Source organism: Pan troglodytes, chromosome 1, assembly GCF_028858775.2.
Source record: "Pan troglodytes isolate AG18354 chromosome 1, NHGRI_mPanTro3-v2.0_pri, whole genome shotgun sequence".
NCBI classification, from domain to species: domain Eukaryota; kingdom Metazoa; phylum Chordata; class Mammalia; order Primates; family Hominidae; genus Pan; species Pan troglodytes.
Window position 1 is genome coordinate 133,637,187 of NC_072398.2, and position 25,499 is coordinate 133,662,685.

Here is a 25,499-nt window from a genome sequence, read left to right on the forward strand (position 1 = left end):
TCATGTTACCTTGGACAGGTTACTTCAGCACTCCAGGGTATAGAAGTGAATAAGCAATTATAAATTATTATTATTACTTAAAATAATAATTAGAGCTGCTGTCTTCTTGGGTCTTGCAGAAGATTATGAAAGAAAGTATGGAAAGCTCTTGGTAAAGACTAAGCTTTGTGAATATTTGTTGTGTATACCATTGTTGTGGGTTATTAGAAATCATTCACCTTGGATTGTTAAAATGAGATCAGGAAAAAAATGGCAAATAGGAAATTTGAATAGAAATCTGATGTATAGAGTCTTAACAGATGAATATTGAAATAGGATATTTTAGGTAGTTGCAAAAGCATTTTATTTAGTCATTAATTTATTCATCCACATACATCCATCAATCTCATTTATGCATTAATTAATTAATTCATTCATTCAAAAAATGCATTTTAAAAAGTAGTAGATATAATAGATAGCACTAATTATTAGATTTAAATTTGCAAGTAAGAATCCTATTGTCTAGTAAAGAAGTGACTTGTGTAAATGTAAGCCCAATATAGCATACTTAACACAATAATAAAAAGCATCAAGTTACAAAGGTAGCCTGGAAGAGACAATGACTGATTCCATCTGGATGTGGGTATTAGGATGTGGAATCAGCAAGGACATCACAAACAACAAGAAACAAAATTTAAAAAGAATAAGAAAAATTAGAATAATACTGGGTAATTAGACTTACTGGGATTTAAAGAAGGCTACTGGATAAGATTTTATATGTTGCTCACTCCATGAGGGGTACCCAGACCAGGGTACAAGCTGGCTGAAATCCAGACCAAGCTCCACTAATCAAACAATAAAACCTTTTGTTGTTCTGCTTCTATACAGAGGAGGGAGTACCTTCCTCAAATTTTCATAAAGATGTTCTCTGCTTGGTCCATAAGTTTTGCACTGTGCAGCAACTCCTTTTTATTTCACCAAAAAGCATAGGGTGGACTAATGGAAGCTCTGAATATAGAGAGTATATAGGAAAAATGAGAGAGAGAAAGTTCAGTGATTATACCAGGAGTAGAACATGATGAGATTGCCTAGCTAGGATTTCAATTTGGAGTAGGTAATGTGGTAGGAATTGTTCATGTATAGAAATGATATGGTAGTGTCAGATCTGGTATTAATGTGAAGAAAAGCGTTTTCCAGTTTGTCAGAATTTCCCTTCTTAAGTGTCATTCTGTTATAATACTAAATTTACTTTTTTAGTTACTTCTACTAATAATTCAATATGACTTCACCTTAATTGTTTATAATGTGATATTAGTGGAGTCCAGGCATATTTATTTTCTTCTACCAAATGAATAAGAATTACTGAGTACGAAGGATAATTTTGACAGTGTACCTAAAGAAAGAATTTGTAACTGAAAGAATGACTATAGCTAAATGAATTCCTTAATTAATTTAATTCCTTAATTTCTCTTTTCCTATGAAACCAAAATTAATACTTTGTTGGTTAATCAGAAAAAGTTAAAATGGGAAACTGTAAAAAGGATATACACATACAGTAACCTCATCATTTTATTATTTATTACATAAGCAGCACATGACCAAAGCTTATAATTTTATTTAAAGCATATAGATATTTTCTCATTTTCCTTTTTCTTTTAAAAAAATCCAGGGCCAAGATGTTTTTAAATAAAATAGCCAGATGTGTATTATCTATCTTGCCTAAATCTATCTATAACATATTGTCTACCATTTTCATTTTTAAAAGTGGTACAAGACCTTCGAGAATCATACAATGCAATTTTCCAGATTTTTATGTTTGCCCTGCAGTCATTTCAGTGGTTTGACCAACACCTAATTTGACAGCAGTATTTTTTAAGTAACTCATTTTTATCATATCCTTCAAGAACATTCAACTTAGTTTTCATAGAATCAACCTTCTTTCTTTTTGCATCCATATAACTAATTAATGTTTATTTATTTACATTTATATCCAACAGAAACAGGGCGAGAAACATACAGCTGACTCTTGATAAGTAGACAACTAAACTAATAAAAGCAGAAATTTCATAGGTATACAGGGGTACCACTGGTTATAAAGCATCAGCATTACTTGGCCATCTTTTGTGTCTCTTAGGGAGGAAAACAAGGGAAGGAAATAGTCCAGTAAATCTGTCAGATGCAACCAACTTGGTTAAGAGAGCATGTAGAGGACCTCAGTTTCTTCATTACAAAAGCACCAAATAGAGACTGAATTAATATCCAATGTTACTAATTTATAAAAACATATGGTGATATTGTGAAATTTTCGTCTTTACCCTGTTTCCTGGCATACAACTCCTAAAATCTTTGGAATCTCCAAAGTGATGAGTATGTGTGTGTGTGTGTGTGTATGCTAATGAGTTGACTGATGGCTGACAGCCCATAGGTAACTACAGGATAGGGGCTAGTCACCAGAAGGACTGAGGCAGGACTAGGATTGGGACTTTCAGCCCTGCTCCCCCACCTCCGGGGAGAGTCAAGGGGCTGAAGGTTAAGTTGATTGACAGTGGCCAATGATCTAATCAATCATGCCTATGTAATGAACTTTCCATAAAAACTCAAATGGACTAGGTTCTGAGAACTTGCCAATAGACAAATATGGGTGACGGGGGTGCTTCCAGGAAAGTAAACTAGAACGCTTCCGTGTGCCAAGAAGGTGGCACACCCCAGCTCCACAGGGACAGAAGCTTCTGCTCTGGGGGCCCTTTCAGACCTTGCCCTATGTGTCTCTTCATCTGACTGTTGTGTTTGTATCCTTTAAAATACTCTTTGTAATAAACTAGTAAAAGTTTGGTTTTTGTTTTGTTTTGTTTTGTTCCCTGCCCCGCCGCCACCCCCACCCCCCACCCCCCACCCCGGGTTCTGTAAGCTGCTCTAACCAGTTAATCTAACCGGAAGAAGGGGTTGTGGGAATCCCAGTTTATAGCTGGTTGGTCAGAAGCACAGGTAAAATAACCTGGGGCTTGTTGTTGGCATTTGAAGTGGTAGGGGGCAGTTTTGGGGAATGAGCTCTCAACCTGTAGGAACTGGTGCTATCATCAGGTAGACAGTGTCAGAATTGAGCTGAATTAGAAGACATTCAGCTTGTGTCCACTACAGAATTGATTGCTTGCTTGCTTGCTGGTGGGGAGCAGTTCACACACACCTGGTGTCAGAAGCGTGTTGTGAGATTTTAGTGGAGAAACTGAGTTTGTTTTATCCACTCACACAGCATTCAGAAGGCGGAGCACTTACTTTGTTCTAGTATTAGCATATAGACAGATTTGGTTGCAAAAAGTGGAGAGAAAAAGGCTATATGGATATCTCATCATGTTTTGTCCTGCCACTGAGAAAAAACTTGGAGATAGAACACAAACTAAATTATTCTAAATTATAATCCCAGATCAGAAGCTCATTGTCCCTTCAGTAGTCATGGTAGTCCTGAGAAGGAGCTCTTATAAACATGGAACACTTTGTCAAATAATGTTGATCTTTATAGAAATTATAATCACGAAACTAACTGGTTTGTTACATTATTAGAGTTATTTTTGCCGTGTCATTATTCTTTTATTAAGAATTGTTTTCAATTCTCTATATTTTAGATGCAACGTTTAAAAAGCCACAGTATTTATTACCAGTAGTGGAAGGGAACAACTAAATGTACATGTTGCTGCTACAAAAGCAGTTGTGGTAGAAATATATGTATATTGAGAGACAAAAAATAAGAGTTATTAATAGAAGGATAAATATGGAATCAACAGGTAGAGGTAGAAATTCAAATAAAATAATTTGTATAGAGCACCATTTTAAATATAGGCAAGAAATGAAAAGGAAAAGATCTATTTTCTTCCAAGTGGGATTCATTCCATGAAAATCAAACATTTAGGGGAAAATGCAAAGTGTAAGGAAGGAGGCGTCAGGGCATTAAATTTAAAAAAAATTTGAGTACATATTTCTAAGTGACTTCAGGAGTCACTGCCTACTTTGTTATGTACAGAATAATTGCCGTTGAATAGTTATAGAATATTGTTTATTGGCAGCCAGCATTTGAAGTCAACCTTCAACAACAATAAAAACAACAACAAAAAGTTAATTTTTTCATTGTTGGCTTAGGTTCAATATTTCTACTACTGTATATATATATGTTTGCCTAAATATATGTTCCTAAATACTATTCTTCTGTTTTCTTCAGCAAACTTTATCCTTATTAAAATATGCTGTGTTCCTATAGTAAGTGTCCACGTTAAGGTGTTTGATAATGTTTTGATTCTTTCATTTATGAATCTATATTATTTCTTCCAATTTGTCAACCCCCCTCTGAAACTAACTTGTGAGGCAGAATTATTTTAGAATAGATACACAAGACACACACACAAATATTCTGGAATGATACTGAATCTAAAATACATTCCTTAACCCTGTAAGCTCATGAAGCACAAGTATCTTCAGTTTCTCTGCAGTGTTTTTCAGCTTAATGGTAGCTTATGTGAAATACTATTGAAAGTTATAATGAAGCTCTTTAACAGTTACTGTGATTCTACTCAGGTACATGTAGTATATGGGTATATTTTGAAATAGGTGTTTATTAGGTTCATGAGAACTATCATAGATGTCTTGCATTGGTGACCTACTTTTCTACTGCTTAGATTTTTTCTGTGTGTATTTTCTTCTGGCTTGACTGAGGCACAAAAAAAATCACTCGTGGTTGAGGGAACTAAGTATCTCAGGGGATTGGTAATGAGATACAGAGCCTTTAACCTCTTGGTCACTAGTTCAAATCTGCCCCAGGTCAAGAGTGACAGAAAGTCATTACCATCTGATGGCAGTTCAATAGGCTATGTGAAACGAATGTGTGATTTCAAGACCTAGTGGAGACAAATTCATGCCATAGACCTGCAGTAGAGTGAGTACAAATGGTAGCTGTGGTTTTGGTTTGAAGAGGAATGAGAAGTCCAGTCATTGCTAGATATTCCATCTTCTTTCTGTGAGCTGAGCTTCCTTTTGGTGGATTCGTTAATGGAATGGCATGAGAAAACTAGGTTTATGCCGTGATTTGGGGCCAAGAGGTGCACATCCATTGCTAATGAGGTACAATTCAGCATCACTAAATTGACTTTTTTTTTTTTTTTTTTGAGACAGAGTTTCACTCTTGTTGCCCAGGCTGGAGTGCAATGGCACGATCTTGGCTCACTGCAACCTCCGCCTCCCGGGTTCAAGCGATTCTCTGGCCTCAGCCTCCCAAGTAGCTGGGATTACAGGCATATGCCACCACGCCCAGTTAGTTTTGTTGGTCAGGCTGGTCCTGAACTTTTAAAAAGTGATTTTAGTCTCAGATGATGATGAATTCAAGATTGAAAGTTACATCATTCATGTCTTCCATTTCTTCAGTGCCCTCAATGTATATTTTTTAAAGGTTTCAGTTTCCTTTTTAATCATGACATTAATTTCATCTAATTTGGACATATGACTGAACATTTAGGGAAGCCTGTTCATCCTTGTTAATCTTTCACTTGAAAAATACTTAGTTAACAAACAAGAACAGACAATTATAAAGACAATTAAAAATATGGAATTCCAAATTGAGTATCATGGAAAAAGATCATTGCGATAAAATCTAATTGAATTGTGTGCATTCATATCAATAAATGAAATTTTTTACATTCTGTTATTTTTTGGGTTGAGATTATGTGAGGAAGTTTGTCTTTCTGCTATCTTTAATAAACTGTCATTTTATTAACAATTTCTGATTTGGGGACATTTTAAAGGAATTATCTTTCTGAAGAGGAAAAAAGGCTTGTTTATACCTGAAAATTTTATAAGATGACAGCATTTTAATAATGGCATATTTACTATTTTATTTTATGTTGGGGGCAGTAATTTTTGAAATGAATCCACAATGCTGGGTTGTAAGAATTTTAAAGCTACCTTCAATAATGCTTATGATGTGGGAAAAAAAGTAAAGAATGGTAATAACTCTGCCTCATGTTAAAGATTTCTGCTCTGGACAAAGATGCACAGTTGTTGAAAATATGACAGTCATGGATTTTAGAAAACAAACTTACAAGAACTTCTCTGTGTTGAAGTCCCTGTTACTTAGAAGACCTTCAGTCCCAACTTTAAATAAAAGACACTTGTTATCATTATCATTGCTTAAAATATCACTTTAATTTCACATCTTCAAAGGCATTCTTTTGCCCTGAAATATACCAGTGATTTCTACAATATCTGAAGAACTATGATTCGAGAATTAGAAATTTAAATTGCACAGGCTTAATATTAGAGTATTTCCGTTACCCTTTGCAGGTTTTGAGGCAGCTTATTCGACCTTACAGTCTCACCAGGAAGCTAATGGGAAAGCCTTGCAGCAATCTTCACAGGAAAGTTTCCAAATGTCAAGTGTCATCTTTCCAGCTGTTAGATGAATGGGTAGCCAAGAGGCATTTATTTGGGTGTGCAGCCCCTGTGAAATCTGGGTGAGGCAGGAGAAAAGGCTATAATTTGGTGTTTAGTTTACCAGCATCAGTATAGTTGCAAATCTCCTAGCCAGGCAAAGGATTTCATTTTGTGGTTTAATGATTGACAGCCAGCTGCAGTGTTCTTGCACTTAAAGAATAAAAATGCCTGAAAAAAGGGCATCATCGATATGTCATACTAATTTTTGAATCCTCTACTGCTTCAGATAAAAACAATCTTATCAACAGAGCTGCCTTCTTCTTCTCTAAACCCCTTTCCAACTGAGAAGAGGTAGGCTTTTGAAATGACAACTGTATTAAAATCTTGAGACTTACTGAAAAAGTGTCCTTCAGTTTAAGATATGTTGCAAACTCTTTTATTCCTGTGTTAAGAGAAGATTGATATAAATCATTGGCCACTGTCAGGTTGAAAAACAATGAATATCAATAAAAAGACAGTTTTAAATCATAATAGGTTTAGTTTGAGATAGTGATAGCCTCCAAAAAATAATATTGAAGTATGTCATGGCTAAATGCTGTTTCCATGCTAAGTTTTTCCATTGGGTCAGGATCATACTGTTGAGATGACTTCAGGTCAGTCTCATTGGGAAACTGGGCCTTTAGACTTAACTAGTACCAGAAATGTATGTGATCTCATCTTTATCTCTCGCAATGGCAAGTAGTAAAGTCAAATTTGCTTACAGTCATTGAAAAATGAAGTCTTCTTCAGTTGCTTATAAATAAACATACATTAAACCCTATAGTACTCTCCACATAATTTTCCTCTTTGATAGTACATTCAGGTTAAATTGTGATGTGTTCTTCAGCTAATATTTTTAAATAATTATTATGCATCAGATACTTGACACTTTTTCTATTAACAATTATATTCCTAATAATGTGAAGGTTTTTGTGTGTAAAGGAGAATTTATTTTTTGTAACATCCATATGTTCTAAAAGGAAGTCAAGGAAAAAATGAGCAATGAGGCTGTACCTAATGGAGCTATCAAAACAAAACTGTCTAGTTGGTGATAGAGAAAGAAAATACCATGACTAATAAGTAATTTTAATGCCTTTTATTGACTTTGTATAGGTTCCAAACTTTTATTAAATGACAGTGTTTGACCTGAAAAGTAATTTAAAATGAAATTGTCTCCATAAAGACAGAATATTTCCTTACCCGTATAGCAATAGATTGCTACTTCAGGCAGAGATAATTGAAGATTAGAATGGCAGAAATAAAAACTAACTGAAAAATCTGATCCAATACGTAGGGAATCTAACCTTAGTTCATGTTGATGGAGTATGAAGGAAATTAACCACTGCAGTATCAACTGGTCCAAATAGAGTAGAAGTGTTATGCATCCCATGCCAAATTTTCAGCGCTCTAATGCGTGGGGTCCGCTGGGTCTCATGGCAATGTAGCACAATAAAACAAAACACCCAAAACCTTTAGCTTGCTGTGGAGAATTTAAATACAAAATAACCTAATTAGAAATTTTGACCAGAATTGTGTTCTTCTGAATTCAGTGATTTTGTAAAGTTGAATCTCAAACAAGCTGTAAAGGATCAGATCAAAAAATATCTAGGATGGTATAATGGCATCCTGAAAGTCAAGCAGTCTGGGTTCAAGTTCTGAACTAATTGCTCAGTAATTCTGCCTTCAGACTTTTGGGAATATCATGTTGCCTTTTTGGTTTTCTCACTTATGTCTCTGAGACAGAACTTTGTCATCATAGAGGTAGAATTCCCAGCTCAAGGACTTAACAACTTTTAAAATCTCCAATACGTTATCTTGAACCTCATCATTTTCATTCATGGAAGGGGCAGAATTATAATTTTATATGGTTCTAAAACTCAAATAATATATATAAAAAATTAAAAATCTAATTTATTGAATACCCATTATGGTTGATTGTTTTTAGAGGCTTAGCATTCACATTGTATGCAAAATTACCTCTGGATTAACCATTTTCCCATATAAAAAAATGGAGAACTATACTGGATTTGGTTAAGATGTAGTTGGCCATGAGTTAGGAAGCTGAGGAACAGGATTTAAAAGAGTAAATTCACATAGTAAGATAATTTACTCAGAAGAATACAACAATAATAGAATTATCTGAAAATGCTGTAAAAATTGTTAAATATCCTCAAAGAGATAAAGAAAAGAATAACACCCATAAAAAATAAAAGAAAAAAATGTAATGCCTTTCTTAAGGTGTTAAAACTGGTTAATGGCAATGCTGGGGGTAGAACCCAAGTTCTTCTGTTCTCGGTTCTACTGTTCTTTTCAATAACCAGCTTACTTTTTCCTCATGATGTTCTTTTCTCTTTTTCTGAGTTCCAGCTGAGCATGTGGAAGTCAGAACACATAAGTAAGTTCCTACCAGTTATCAGAGAACTCTGCTCCAGGGTGGGGACAAGTATTGGACTTTTTGTGATTCTTATAACCAATACTCAAAATTTTACCTTATTTCATTTTAGATCACTTCCCATATATTGAACAGTCACTGTATACCAGACAACATCCTGTGAGAATGTAGTCTTCAAATACATTTTTAATCAGTTTTGTTCTCTGTTGTATCCCTAGAACAGTGGTTACCTTATTGTTGGTGGTTGGCCAATGAAATGCCTGCCATATGTAGGCACTTAATAAATACAATTGAAACAATGGGTAGGTTTTGGAAATGTTTTAGATTATGAGGACACTGAGTTTAGGAAATGGATTTTATAAGTTCACATGGCTCAGTGGTGATAGATACTACCTTAGACTACTAAAAGATCTGGTGTTTGATGGTGGGGTAGAGTTACCATGGGAACAGAAGGATACAAATGAGCATGCTTGGGGTTTGTAGTTTTTCTCATTTGATCTTCACAACCATCCTTCCCTATAGATATTGTTATTTCTATTTTGAAGTGACCTCTGGGCAACTACACTGGTTTTCTCTTCACACTCTATCCTCACCTTAGTCTATTTCAGAGAATTCTCCTTCTAGCAATATAAGGGTTAATAGGTTAACACAAGAGCAAGTATTGGCTGATCTGTTGTTGACTTACAATTTTGAGCTTCTTATTCCAAGGCTTAATATTTAACATCACTGCTGTCACCTGTCTTAAATGTCAGCTTCTTTGATTTACCTTCGTCACTCTCACCTTGATCATACTGACTCCTTTATGTTACATGGATTTGCTGTCAGGCACCACCCTGAGCTGGTCACCATGTTTTTATTACTTTAGTCATTGACATCTTGTCAGCAGTATCACCACCTTTTCCCCTGGGCCTGTCAGTATGGCAATTGTTACCTTTTTGATTGACACTTTTGAAAATTTGTCAACATGTTATTTCTTATTTTAGGGGGATCTCTGTCTAACTTAAAGTCATTTCTTAAAGTTAATTTACTGTTTTATTCTTTGAACATACTCTTTGGTTTGTATGCAGTAGAGACTATAATAGTCTACATGCTATTATATTAACAGATAATATTATAACTAGTAGAATGTAAAAGAAACCAACATATTACTGTAGTTCAGTGATATGGTTTAGATCTGTGTCTCCACCAAATCTCATGTTGAATTGTAATCCCCAGTGCTGGAGGTGCGGCATGGTGGGGGGTGATTGAATCATGGGGGCAGAATTAGAGTATCTCTCAGGACAAACTAAAACAAAAACACAAAATACCAAAAGACTAATAAAAAAAAAACTTAATGCAAGAACAGTGCTAAGAGATGTTTTATAGCAGTAAATGTCTACATTACAAAAGAAAGAAGATCTGAAATAAATAACCTAACTTTAAACATCGATGAACAACAACAAAACAACAACAACAACAACAACAAAAAACAACTAAGCCCAAAGTTAGCAGAAGGATGGAAATAATAAAGATTAGAGCAGGAATAAATGATATAACGAATAAAAATACAATAGAACAAAATCAACAAAATTAAGAATTGTTTTTCAAAAGATAAAATTGACAATTTGTTATCTGAACCAAGAAAAAAAAGAGTATTCAAAAATAAAATCAGAAATGAAACAGGAGACATTACAACTAATGCCAGAGAAATAAAAAACAAGACCATAAGGGACTATTATGAACAAATTTGACAACCTAGAAGAAGTGGATAAATTCCTAAAAACATACAACCTATAAAGACAGAATTAAGAAGAAATAGAAAACCTGAAAAGGCCAATAACAAATAAGGAGATTGAGTCAGTGATCAAAAACCAACCCAAACAGGAAAGCCTAGGTGGCTTTACTATATCTGTATTTACCAATATCTATAGGTGGCTTCACAGGTTAATTTTACTGTACATTTAAAGAAGAATTAATATCCTTTCTTCCTAAAGGCTTGTAAAAAGTAGAAGAGTAAATACTTCCATCCTCATTTTATGAGGCCAGCATCACACTGTTACCAAATCCAGACAAAGACACCACAAACAAAGAAAACGACAGGCCAATATCCCTGATGAATATGGATGCAAAAACTTTCAATGAAATATTCGCAAACCAAATTCAACAGCACATTAAAAAGATCGTATTCTATGACCTATAAGTCTCTATAAAGCAAGACTTATTCCTAGGATGCAAAGATGGTTCAACATACACAAATCAATAAATGTGATAACACCGCATTAACAGAATGGTGGGCAAAAACCATATGCCAAACCAAAGAAATAAAAGGCATCCATATCAGAAAACAAGAAGAAAAATTAACTATTTGCAGAGGACATGATCTTATACATACAAAACCCTGAAAACTGCACACACACACAAAAAAAACTGGAGATCTAATAAACAAATTCAGTAAAGTTGCAGGATTCAAATCAACATACAAAAAGCAGTTGTGTTTCTGTATGCCAACAATAAACTATCCAAAAAATTTAAAAAAAATCCATTTACAATAAGACCAGAAAGAATAAAGTACTTAGGAATACACTGAATCAAGGACATGAAATACTTTTAAAATAAAAACTCTAAAATACTGCCAGAAAGTAAAGCAGACAAAACTAAATGGAAAGACATCTTATATTCTTGGATTGGAAAAACTAATGTTAAAGTATCCATTTCACCTAAAGCAATGTACAGATTCAATGAAATCCTTATCAAAATTCCAAATACATCTTTACAGAAATAGAAAATGTAATCCTAAAATATGTATGAATCCACAAAATACCCAAATAACAAAAACAATTTTGAATAAGAATAAAGCTAAAAACATTATACTTCCTGATTTCAAAATAATTACAAAGCAATAATAATCAGAGTAGTATGGTACTGGCATAAAAACAAACATGTAGAGCATTGGAACAATAGAGAGCTTATATCCTACAGCCATGTCATGTACAGTCAACTATGTAACATATACAATGACTTTCAATACGAAAGTCAAGAATGCATAGCGGGGAAAGGATTGTCTCTTCAGTAAATGTTACATTGGGAAAAGTGGCTATCCACATGCAAAATAATTAAATTGGAATGTTTTCTTTCACCACAGACAAAAATTAACTCACAATTAATTAAAGACTAAAATGTAAGACCTGCAACTGTAAAACTCCTTAGAAGGAAGCATATGGGAAAAGCTTCATGACATTGGTTTTGGCAATAATTTCATGGATATGACACCAAAAGTGCAGTCAACAAAAGCAAAATGAGATAAGTGAGATTACAACAAACTAAAAGAACTTCTGCATAGCTAAGGAAACAATCAACAGAGTAATAAAGCAGCCTTTAGAATGGGAAGAAATATTTACCATTAATTAACCAGCAGTTAATTTCCAAAAAATATAAGAAACTTTTAAAATTCAATAGCAAAATATTTAGTCCAATTTTAAAAATCAGCAAGGGACTTGAATAGATATTTTTTCAAACAAGCCATACAAATGGCCAACAGGTATATGAAAAAATGCTTATCACTGATCATCAGGAAAATGAAAATCAAAACCACATTGAGATATTACCTCACACTTGATACAATGACTATTATCAGAAAAACAAAAGTTTGACAAGTTTGTGGAGAAATTGAAACCCTTATACAACTGTTGGTGCAGTGTAAAATGGTGAAACTGCTATAGAAAACAGTATAGATGTTTCTCAAAAAATTTAAAATAGAACTATCATATGATCCAACAATCCCACTTCTGGGTATATATCTAAAATAACTGAAATCATTATCTCAAAGAGATATCTGCACCCTCATGTTCACTGCAACATTATTCACAATAGCCAAGATATAACCTAAATGTCCACTGATAGATAAATGGATAATGGCCAGGCGCGGTGGCTCACGCCTGTAATCCCAGCACTTTGGGAGGCTGAGGCGGGCGGATCACGAGGTCAGGAGATCGAGACCATCCTGGCTAACATGGTGAAAACCCCTCTCTACTAAAAATACAAAAAATTAGCCTGGCGTGGTGGTGGGCGCCTGTAGTCCCAGCTACTCGGGAGGTTGAGGCAGGAGAATGGCGTGAACCTGGGAGGCAGAGTTTGCAGTGAGCTGAGATTGTGCCGCTGCACTCCAGCCTGGGTGACAGAGCGAGACTCCATCTCAAAAAAAAAAAAAAAAGAGAAAAAAGAAAAAAAAGAAATTCTGATGTATACATCCAAGAGAATATTAGTCAGACTTAAAAAAGAAAGAAATTGTACTGTTTGTGAAAGAATGGATAGACCGGGAAGACATGCCAAATGAAGTGGCCATCACAGAAGGACACATACTGCATGATTCCCTCTATATGAGGCATCTAAAGTAGTCAAATGTGTAGAAATAGACAATAGAATGATGGTTTCCAGGAGATGGGTGAGAGGGATGCTGGGTATATTGGAAAGAAAGAAGGAAAGGAAAGAAAAGAAAAGAAGGAAAGAAAGAGAAAGAAAAGAAAAGAAGGAAGGGAGGAAGGAGAAAGAAGGAAAGAGGAAAGAAGGAAAGGGAAGACAGGAGGGAAGGGAGAGAGAAGAAAGAGAAAAAGAAATGAAAGGAAAGAAAGAAAAAGGGAAAAAAAAGAGAAAGAAAGAGAAAGAAAGGAAGGAAGGGAAAGAAGGAAAGAAAGGAAAGAAAAGAAAGGAAAGAAAAGAAAGGAAGGAAGGGAAAGAAGGAAAGAAAAGAAAGGAAGAAAGAAAAAAGGAAAGAAAGAAAGAAAAGAAAAGAGAAAGAGAAAAGAAAAAAGGAAGGGATAAAGTAAGCAACAATAACAAAGGGACACAAGTAAACTTTTGAAGGTGATGGATATGTTTGTGACGTGGATTGTAGTGATAGTAACATGAGTGTATGCATATATCCAAAGCACTGAATTTTATACATTAATTATGTTTATTGTAGACTGATTGTACCTCAATAAGGCTGTGGAAAAAAAGGTGTGTAATAATACTGCTCTCAGCATATTAATATATAAATAACAAAACAATGTTTAGTGAAGCCGTTTTTTAACCATTAATAAATAAAATAGACTACTTTTTTTAAAAAAAGAAAGAAAAGATACTCTGTTAACTGTTGTGTTCCTAGCACCTGGACAGAATGCCTGCCATATAGAATGCACTTGATAGATATAGATAAATTGTATGTGCTAAGGAAATATTTTAGATCATGGGACAAATGGGGTTTAGGAAGCATATTTTACAAGTTCACTTGGCTCATTGGTGATACTACCTCAGGTTGCTAAAAGAGCTGGTACGTGGCAGTGGGAGAAGAGTTTACAAGGAAATAGAAGTATGGAAAAAGAATACGTCAGAAAGAGAAAATAGCAAGTGTAAATGTCCAGTTAAAGGCAGAGTTTGGTAGAAGGCACATGTGACTATGATGTGTATATTTATGGAGATTGGCATAAGGTAAGTTTGGATAGGCAGACAGGACCATATCATGAAAGAGCTTGTAGGCTATCATGAAAAGTTGAATATTAACAAAATCCAATGAGAAACTAATGAAAAGTTTAAGCAGGTGCATAACACAATCAAATTTCTGTTATAAAAACCTTACTCTGGTACAGAGTAAAGAACAGATTTGAGTAGGAGGCAAGGAGAATGCAGAAGTCAGTAAGAAAAAGTCTCAGTAAGAGATAATAGTGGCAAAGAGAGTGGAGTCAAAAATAATTAGATTTGCTGTAGAATAGAAATGGGAGTTGAGAGAGAAGAAATATCAAAAATAATACAATTAACAGGTTTTAACAAGCTTGATGGATGGTAGTGTCATAAAGTAAATGGGGGAAAACTGGGGAGGAATAGTTATTTTTTGTTGAAGGAGGAGGAGTTTTTGCATGTTACTACATTAAGCTGTTAAAGAGCTGATAATTGGGGGTAGAGGTAGAGTTTAGATGGAGAAAGATGGGACATGGATTTGAATTAATATCATTTAATTTTCAGAGTCCAGATATGCTGACCGTTATGCCATGGAGCCAATTAATATTATTTAATTTTCTAGACTTATTTTATGCTCAGATTACAAGTATAGAGGAATGTGAACATAGTCTTTTAAAGAAATGCGTAAAATGGAATCATTATTTTGTAGAAACTTCTGAAGCCTCAAATCAGAAAAGATTTTATATCAGAAGGAAATTTTATTATGAATAATAATTTCTCAAACTGGAGAATGAAATCTGTTTTTATATTATAATTGTAATCACTGGAGCTAGGCCTTTCCATCATGGAAACAGCTAATCCAAATTAATTTTTACCCTGTAAGATTTTTCCCTCAATAGATATTTCTTCAAAGAGCGAAGGAACTGATCTTGAGTTAATTATTAATGCATTAATCCAGTCTGTGAATTAATCTAGCCACAAGCAGCTACGCAATGTTATTTATTCTTTTCTTTAAAATAATTTCAGAATGGATGTTTCTATAGCAGCTGTACTCCAAGATAGGGCCCGTTGTAGCATATCACAATGAAATATAAACAAAATGAGTAAGTGAAAGCTGTTTGATTATTTTGAATTGCATGGAACATAGTGATGGTGATTTCTTCTTCAATCAAATATAACAAACACTACCACTAGTATTGCTTTTAGTAGTGCTTTTCTCTTCCTTTTTTTTTTTTTCCAAATTTCATTCTAGCAAAGCAAATTAGGAGAAAATGCAACTGGGATGTATACTTACCATGTGAGTTACTTTTTCCCAACAACATAATCATTACACATCCAAATGTCTCTGCTATAATTCCATGACCCCACGAGGTATAACAGAGGAAACCAATGGTAAAGAGTAATAATTTAATAATAAAATAATGGGTTATTATAGTTTGACTGTATTTTTATTTCTATTTAATTAATGGCATTATGATTGTCTTAATGATATTTGAATAGGGTATGGTTTTTATTTTTGATAAGATTTTTCAATGTGTGTGTATATGTACTCTGTGTGTTCAATCAAACCATCATGAATAACTTTTTAGGTTAGTTTCTTGTTTTGACATTAATAATTTAGAAAATTCATGTTTATGTAAGATGGGGGCAGCAGCCGGGCGTGGTGGCTCACGCCTGTAATCCCAGCACTTTGGGAGGCCAAGGCGGGCAGATCACAAGGTCAGGAAATCAAGACCATCCTGGCCAACATGTTGAAACCCCGTCTCTACAGAAAATACAAAAATTAGCTGGGCGTGGTGGCAGGCGCCTGTGGTCCCAGCTACTCGAGAGGCTGAGGCAGGAGAATGGCGTGAACCCAGGAGGTAGATCTTGCAGTGAGCCGAGATCACGCCACTGCACTCTAGCCTGGGCGACAGAGCAACACCCCGTCTCAAAAAAAAAGAAAAAAAAAAGATGGGGGCAGCTTGATATAATGTAGTTAGTGTAAACTTTCAATTCAGGTCTTGCTCTACCACTTATTAATCTTTGGAAAAGCAGTTTAGTTTCTTTGGGCCTCACTTTCCTCATCTTCAATAGGAGAATAATGCATACCTTAAAAATCATGATTAAAAAATATCTATCACTGGGTCTGGTATAAATATTACTTGCAAATGGACAACTGTCTTGTTGATTTTAAGAATAAAATAGAAAAAAATTTTAACTGTCCTATTTTTACAGTAGACCTTAACATTTGGACAATGTGTTGATGCTTGTCAGAGCTGACACTTTATTAGCAGATGAGAGGTCCACATGAGCACCTTTTAGACTATCTTCCAAACTTAAACAGTCTGTTCTCTTGAACAGACCCCCAGTAGCCACGTAGTTGAGTAAAATAGACACCTAACACAATATTGGCCAAGCCTGAATCTCTTACTTGATAATTAGGAACTAGGAAAAGAACTCATGTTACTGGAGAAGTGACCTCATCCTTGAATGCTCTGTGTAATTTCTTGGAGGGATTTTTAAAATATTTTAAAAAATACTATTATTTGAGTCCCCCTCCAAGGGATTCTGATATAATTAGTAGGAAGGTACCTGGCCTGGACATCATAATTTTTAAAACTCTCTACGTGTTTCTGGTAAGTAGAGTAAAAAATTACTGGTCTAGACCTACACAATATTAATCATTCTGGATAAAGAAGTAGAGGAAGCCAATTGGAAGAGGGAGAAGAATAAAGTAGCTGTACATAGAAAGAAAGAGGACAAAGCACGAAAAATCTTCTTACTTTCCTCGAGAATTCCCAGCTCTTCCTGGAGGCCTGGCTGCATTTCTGCATGAGTTTCATGAGATCTTCCTGTAACTCATGATAAGTATCTGAGGCCAATTCATTACTTCCCACCAAAGGAGTTCATTCTAAATTCGAAGTCAGAATTCCAGTAGGGAGAAAAATGCTCTATTTTAGACAAGACCTTGGCAAAAGTGTGATGTTGGTGAATCTTTGTGTCATTTAATGTGACTGAATTATAGAAACACACACACACACACACACACACACTCTTAATTACCCAGGGCAATTACTTATTCTTCCCACTAGATGCTCTTGGAGAGACTGACCTAAAACACACACACACACACACACACACACACACACACACACACTCTCTCTCTCTCTCTCTCTTAATTACCCAGGGCAATTACTTACTCTTCCCACTAGATGGCTCTTGGAGAGACTGGCCTAAAATCAGCAATCTTCCAGAGCTTGAATGCCACTCTACGTTAGAATCATAGAATAATGGGCTTTTATAGATTTGGAATAAAGCTAACGATTATTTCATCTAAACTGATTATCACCTTACTGGAAACTAATTTGAAAAAGACACTAAGTACCCAAGGTCACTAGTCTAATACATTCAGTAAATATGTTGAGTATCTCTCTGCCAAGTCTTATGCTAGGTGCTGAAATTAAATCAAGCGGGAGATAGCATATATGTAAGCAAATAAGTACAGAGTATGATTAGGAAGCAGCTTTGCTTGTGGGAAGCTGAGGAGGTTTTTTTTTTCTTTCTTTCTTTTCTGTTTTCATCAGCTGTACTGCAATATAATTTGTATATAATAACATTTGCCAATTTCCATTGTACCATTTGATGAGTTTTGACTGATGTATGGAGTCATGCAACCATCACCACAATCACTCACCATAAATGTTGAGTAGGAATCATCAGCCTACTGTGATTCCTGTGCTGCGAAAGACTGAGACATGAAGCAAAGGGATGAGTTAAAAGGTTATTGTGGTAAATTCAGTGAGAGATAACCATGCTTAGACCAGGAGGTAGTAGTGGAGATGAGAAATGTAATATATTTGGAAAAAGGGACAATAGATTTTTCTGACAGACTGGCTGTAAGGTGTAAAAGAAAAGGCACAAATGATTGTAAGGTTTTTGGCCAAAGGTATTGGAAGGATACAGTTGCCATTCATTGAAATGGGCAAGGCTGTAGAAGAAGCAGGTTTGGTGGCAGAAAATTTGTGTCAGGGGTTTTCAGTTTAAAATGCCTAATAAATATTCAAGTGTAATAAGTTTAAAATACAAATCAGAAATATCCAACTGATTGCAACAATCTAATCAGAGGAGAGGTCTGAGTTAGGGATAGAAATTTGGGGGTGTAAACTATATCCTGAATAAACTGTAATGTGTCCATCAAGAAGGATAACATCCTAGGGGTGTTTGATGATGGATACAGACTGTTTTCAAAAAAAGAAAGAAGAGATGATTAGCACACAATGTCCAGAGGTGAGGCTTCCTGGATGCTCAGTAACTGAAACATCCAGAAATATTCTTGGGTTATATATCGGTAAGTTATCTTGGCCTCAGAACTTTGTGGGAATATATCTTAGACCATGACTAGTTCTGATTTTTGAATAGGCCTTTTCTGAGTTCGTTGTTCTACACTTTACCACAAGCCCCTTGTGGAAAATGTGCCCAGCCAAGACTTCAGAGTTTATGGCGATAATAATCACAAAGTCATGGAATTAGGGCTTGGAAAATATCCTAAAGTTTATCTAGCTCCAACTTCACACCCATGGCATGACTAATAGATAATCTGAGTCATATCCAATGGAAATGAGCTCACATCTCCCGGGACAGACCCTCCCCCTAATGGACAACTCTATTTCAAAATTCTTTCTTATGTGAAATACAAACATAACTCGCTGTAGTTAATTTTCTTTTCTGCATCTAAGGGACCCCAATGACTATATTCCTGCAGTTTGAGAGTTTCAACTTGACCATAAGTTTCTTGGGTTTCTCCCCGTTACAGAGCCTGTTACACAGTTTAGGTTTTAAAACTTCAACCCTTGGCCTTCACGACACCTTTGCAGTATCTTCTGTCAAGAGGCTTACTAGACTTTTTTTTTTTTTAGTTTAAAATAATTATTCATGGTTAAATTGTGATAAAACATACATAATATAAAATTTACCATCTTAGACATCTTTAAGTGTACAGTTCCAGTGGCATTAAGCACATACATCATGTTTCTCCAGAACTTTTTTACCTTGCAAAACTAAAACACTATACGCATTAAGTGATAGTTTATCATTTCCCCCTCTGTCTCCCTTTTTCACACATAAGGAGGATTTTTAGTGGAGAGGACAACAGGACTGACTTTTGAAGGCTTAGTTGGAATTTTCAAAGCATTAACACCGGCAGGAAAGAACATTCTAAGCAAAAACAAAAAACAAAAGGCAAAATGCAAAGATGCATTAATGATATTGTTTTATTTGAGAAATTATAACTAGTTCAATAAGTGGAAGCAAAAAATATTTTGAAGGAGGGATAGGAGATGAGATTAGAAAGGGCGGGGAGGGAGAAGGGCCCAGATCACAATTGGGATTATATAATGCTGAGGTTCTGCTTTATTCTGTATGTAGTAAAGAAGCTTGAAGGAACTTGCAGATGACAATGAAATGAAAAAAATTAAGTGTAATGCATATATATTTGGGGCTCCTGATGGTCTATACTTGTCATGGAGTTAATTTTTAGAAATTTTATTGTAAGTGAATAAAACCTTTACTCAGTCTCCCCCCAAAAATTCTAAGGGTGAAGAAAGCAAACTTTAAAAAAATAGTCTTTAAACATCCTTGTTATTTTCAATTTTTCTTATGTCTAGGAAGGACTTCTAAAAAGGAAAGGTTGCTCTTTATCTTTACACTCTAAAACTTGGACATTTAGCTTTTCCTTAATCTCCATTTTTACCATTCTCATCTCAGTTCTTTAGGACTTCAGCTTCTTTTCCTTTTGTAGTTTTCTTTAGTTTTCATTGAGTGTATTTTGAACAATCAAAGAGGTCATGGTGATGTCCAGGTTATAAAATGATTCTTGCTTTACAATGGGAAGGGAGGGAGGGAAATGGCAAAAATTCGAGTTCTCATTTTTAACCTTTTCAACTATGTTAGCGGATTCCTCAATTTCATAGCATATAGGTAAATGAGATATCTGACAAAGGATAACTAGAATACTAAAAGCATTTTGTATTAAAAATAATTATTAAAGATAAAAATGTTTAGCCTAGAGAAAAAAAGGAGATGTAGGAAGTATATGTTAGTTCTGCAAAATATACTTGAGGGATGCCATGTGAAAAGGTGATTTTATTTATATCTCTACAGAGGAAAGAATTGCCTTCAAGAATAAGTATTTTATATAGATGGATTTTTTTTTTTTTTGAGACAGAGTCTCACTTGTTGCCCAGGCTGGAGAGCAGTGGCGTGATCTCGGCACAATGCAAGATCCACCTCCCGGGTTCACGCCATTCTCCTGCCTCAGCCTCCCAAGTAGCTGGGACTACAGGTGCCCGCCACTATGCCCAGCTAATTTTTTGTATTTTTAGTAGAGACGGGGTTTCACCATAGCCAGGATGGTCTTGATCTCCTGACTTCATGATCCACGCACCTCAGCCTCCCAAAGTGCTGGGATTACAGGTGTGAGCCACCACGCCCGACATACGTGCATATTTTTAATTGCAATGGAGATAATAATTTGGTTAAGATATGTTTGGTCAGTGTCCTCAAGGAGCTTATGTTGTTTTTGAAGAGAAAATTAACATGTACAGCCGACTATGATGACAGCTGAGTAGCAACATATTTTAAACTGTGGAATAGCCACATAAATATCTTCTTTTGAGAAGTGTCTGTTCATACCCTTCATCTACTTTTTGATGCGGTTGTTTGTTTGTTTTCTTGTAAGTTTGTTTAAGTTCTTTGTAGATTCTGGATATTAGCCCTTTGTCAGATGGATAGACTACAGAAATCTTCTCCTGTTCTGTAGATTGCCTGTTCACTCTGATGATACTTTCTTTTGATGTGCAGAAGCTCTTTAGTTTAATTAGATCCCATTTGTCAATTTTGGCTTTTGTTGCCATTGCTCTTGGTGTTTTAGTCATGAAGTCTGCCCATGCCTATGTCCTGAGGTATTTGACTAGGTTTTCTTCTAGGGTTTTTATGGTTTTAGGTCTTACATTTAAGTCTTTAATCCATCTTGAGTTATTTTTTGTATAAGGTGTAAGGAAGGGGTCCAGTTTCAGTTTTCTGCATATGGCTAGCCAGTTTTACCAACACCATTTATTAAATAGGGAATCCTTTCCCCATTTCTTGTTTTTGTCAGGTTTGTCAAAGATCAGATATTTGTAGATGTGTGATATTATTTCTGAGGGTTCTGTTCTGTTCCATTGGTCTATGTCTCTGTTTTGGTACCAGTACCATGCTGTTTTGGTTACTGTAGCCTTGTAGTATAGTTTGAAGTTAGATAGAGTGATGCCTCCAGCTTTGTTCTTTTTGCTTAGGATTGTGTTGGTTATACAGGCTCTTTTTTGGTTCCACATGAAATTTAAAGTACTTTTTTCTAATTCTCTGAAGAAAGTCACTGGTAGCTTGACTGGGATAGCATTGAATCTGTAAATTACTTTAGGCAGTATGGCCATTTTCATGATATTGATTCTTCCTATCCGTGGAAATGTTTTTCTATTTGTTTGTGTCCTCTCTTATTTCCTTGAGCAGTGGTTTGTAGTTCTCCTTGAAGAAGTCCTTCACATTCCTTGTAAGTTGTATTTCTTGGTATTTTATTCTCTTTGTAGCAATTGTGAATAGGAGTTCACTCATGATTTGGCTCTCTGTTTGTCTGAAGACATTTGTGCAGCCAACAAACATGTGAAAAAAAGGTCATCATCACTGGTCATTAGAGAAATGCAAATCAAAACCACAATGAGATACCATCTCACGCCAGTTAGCATGGCGATAACTTAAAAGTCAGGAAACAACAGATGCTGGAGAGGATATGGAGAAATAAGAACACTTTTACACTGTTGGTGGGAGTGTAAATTATTTCAACCATTGTGGAAGACAGTGTGGTGATTCCTCAAGGATCTAGAACCAGAAATACCATTTGACCCAGCAATCCCATTACTGAGTATATACCCAAAGGATTATAAATCATTCTACTATAAAGAGATATGCACACACATGTTTATTGCAGCACTATTCACAATTGCAAAGACTTGAAACCAACCCAAATGCCCATCAGAGATAGACTAGATAAAGAAAATGTGGCTCGTATATACCTTGGAATACTACGCAGCCTCGGAAAGGGATTAGTTCATGTGCTTTGCAGGGACATGGATGAAGCTGGAAACCACCATTCTCAGCAAACTGACACAGGAACAGAGAACCAAACACCACATATTCTCACTTATAAGTGGTAGTTGAACAATGAGAACACATGGACACAGGGAGGGGAACATCACACATTGGGGCCTGTTGGGGAGTGGGGGGTTAGGGGAGGGATAGCATTAGGAGAAATACCTAGTGTAGATGACTGGTTGATGGGTGTAGCAAACCACCATAGCATCCGTATACCTATGTAACAAACCTGAACATTGTGCACATGTATCCCAGAACTCAAAGAATAATACTAAAGTAAAATTGTGGAATAGTAAATAAAAAAGAGGTAACTACTTCAGAAAAGTGTATAGGTGGTAGTAAGGAAATGTCCCAACAAGTATATGCTTGAATGAATCAGTTGAGTTTGGAAGGATTATGAAGAGTTTAACGCATGAGTAAAGTCTTAGATTTATTTGTATTTTAGGCAGGTAAAATACATGTAACAGTGTGATGAACTATTGGTAGTTTAAATTTTGTGTTTATTTGGTGGTAGGTGGTAGATTTATTTGTATTTTTTTGCATATAAATGTCAGAGACCTTGTCTGTTTTGTTCATCTTTTTAACCCCAAGTTCTTAACAAATACCTGCTGAATAAGTAAATGAATGAAAATAGTTCTATATGAACATTAATAACTGAGTCTAACAGGTATATTGGCACTATGTTATAAAAAAATCAGACTATGCCATGCAAAGAAATTTTAAGTTGGTTTCCTGAAAAATATGGGGAAGTTAATGCATTTTAATACTTAAACATATAACCAAATATTTTCAATGTAATTAATTAAAATAATATTTTTTATGATCTATAAGTGTCTCAGATAAAATAATTTCTCTATAATGACAAGGGAAGGACTTTAGAATGGGTAATTTTCAGCAGATGGAGAAGAAAGATGGAATGTGAAAAGTGCAGAGGTAGGGAGGCACAAAGTATTTTTGAGAAGCAATGATTGAAACATTTTATTTCTGAGGGGTGGCTTAAGAACATAAGCCAACAAGACAGCAAACTATATATTTTATTGTGGCTTTACCAGTAACTGAGCAACTTACAGATATTCATTTAGCCTCCTTTGGCTTTTGTTTTCTCTTTGTAAAATAAAACTTTTAAAGTAGATAGTCTCTTTGATTGTTCTAGCTCTACATAATAATACATAGAACTGAAAAAGTTGATTCAGGACACTCTATGGAGGAAACTAAAGGGCAGGCTCTTTACTTTGAGCTTCACTTAATGGGTTTTAGAGTATCATGATGATATGGTTTGACTGTGTCCCCACTCAAATCTCATCTTGTATTCCCATGTGTTGTGGGAGGGACCCGTTGGGAGGAAATTGAATCATGGGGCCAGGTCTTTCCTGTGCTGTTCTCATGATAGTGAATAAGTCTCACAAGATCTAATGGTTTTAAAAAGAGGAGTTCCACTGCATAAGCTCTCCCTCTTTGCCTGCTGTCATCCATGTAAGATGTGACTTGCTCCTCCTTGCCTTCCACCATGATTGTGAGGCTTCCCCAGCCAGGTGGAACTGTAAGTCCAGTTAAACCTCTTTCCTTTGTAAATTGCCCAGTTTTGAGCATGTCTTTAACAGCAGTGTAAAAATGAACTAACACACATGGCTTTTAAAAATTGTTTTAGTATACCTTCAAATCTATCTCATCAATTAACTTGTATTTATTATTGAAAATATGCAAATTATAATAAGCAAAAATTTAAAAATTAAAGGTCATCTAAAACCCTGATTCTGGGATGTAATTCTCCTAGCATGTTGATGTTTATCTTTTGTGATTGATGGATAAACAGAAACGTACAGCAAAATAGATATATATGTTTTTCCACCAAAACTTGGAATTTACATATAATATTATAATATTAACTCACAGTTTTACTTTGTACATAATAAACCCTCTTTCATGTCAATAAATTATTTTCTTCTGTATCATTTCTGATACTAGCATAGCATTCCTTTTTACAATATAGCCATTATGGAACCTATCCCCATTGTTCAACACCTAGGTTGTTTCCTTATATCTGTTATTTACTAACACTACTGGATGAATGGAAAAATAGTATTGTCTGAAATTGAAAATCTAGATAACATATTTGTTAGGAGGGAATATGATGAGATAAAAGAGTTGAGGTTAAAGTGTAAGAGCAAAGCATCTACATCCAAAGGCCTTGACGTCTCTTGGAAATCTGAGTTTGGAGATTGCAACTGAGGTTTGGGAGGAATTAACCTTGTGATGGGAGGTGAAAGTAGATATGCTTGAGTTCTCTGAGCAAGGGTACAGAGGGGGAACAGGCTTTTAAAATTCAGAAAAGGAGGTGTACATTAGGGCATGGATATATGATGAAGCTGAACAGACTGAGTTGCTATAGCACGACAAAGACAAAGCTAAAAATAGCCCTGTGTTGCACAGTATGAAAAAAGACTGCCTATGACAAGTGAAGATTTTAGATTATATTATAAACACATATACATAGTAGCACTTTTGTGAATAAAAGAAAAAATATATAAGAAGCTGTATTTCTCATTTGAAAGAATTGTGTCTCTGTGTGTGTGTGTGTATTTTATTATTGTTTGCTTTGTTGTGTTTGGTTTTTGTTTTGTTTTGAAGCTTAAGGAAAATCTTGCAAAATGTGTCCAAATCATTTTCTTTCTAAGTATTAAGGCAGCAATGTTCGTAAGAATTTCAAAGCAATTACTTATTTATTTAAAACTACATAAATTAAGCAATGCAAGTTGAACTACACATATATCTGCCTCCTTGGGCTGTTGCCTAATGCCATATATAGCTACAATTATGAACAAACCAAAATTCATCTGTAAGATTGAAAAAAATATATATTTCAACACACAGCCATAAAAAGAGAAGAATACTTGTAAGGTCACTTATTTCACCTTGTAAAGTACAGACACATGGGACCATATGTAGTTATGCTATTGCCATCAAAGGCAAGTTGGCTCAACGTTGTTTCTAAGACAGAGAAGTTGCTTCTATACTTTTACTGATATTAATCAACCTGTAGTGTCAGGAAATTCTTCTTTAGTCTAACCCTAAAACTTGCTTGATTGAATTTACATTATGA

The 25,499-nt window shown here is 35.1% G+C and overlaps 1 protein-coding gene across 10 annotated transcripts in view; it reads left to right on the plus strand.

Moving 5' to 3' along the window:
- Positions 1 to 25,499, plus strand: part of DPYD (dihydropyrimidine dehydrogenase) — an 841,255-nt gene that overhangs the window by 378,608 nt on the left and 437,148 nt on the right. The gene's annotated exons all lie outside the window — the stretch shown is intronic.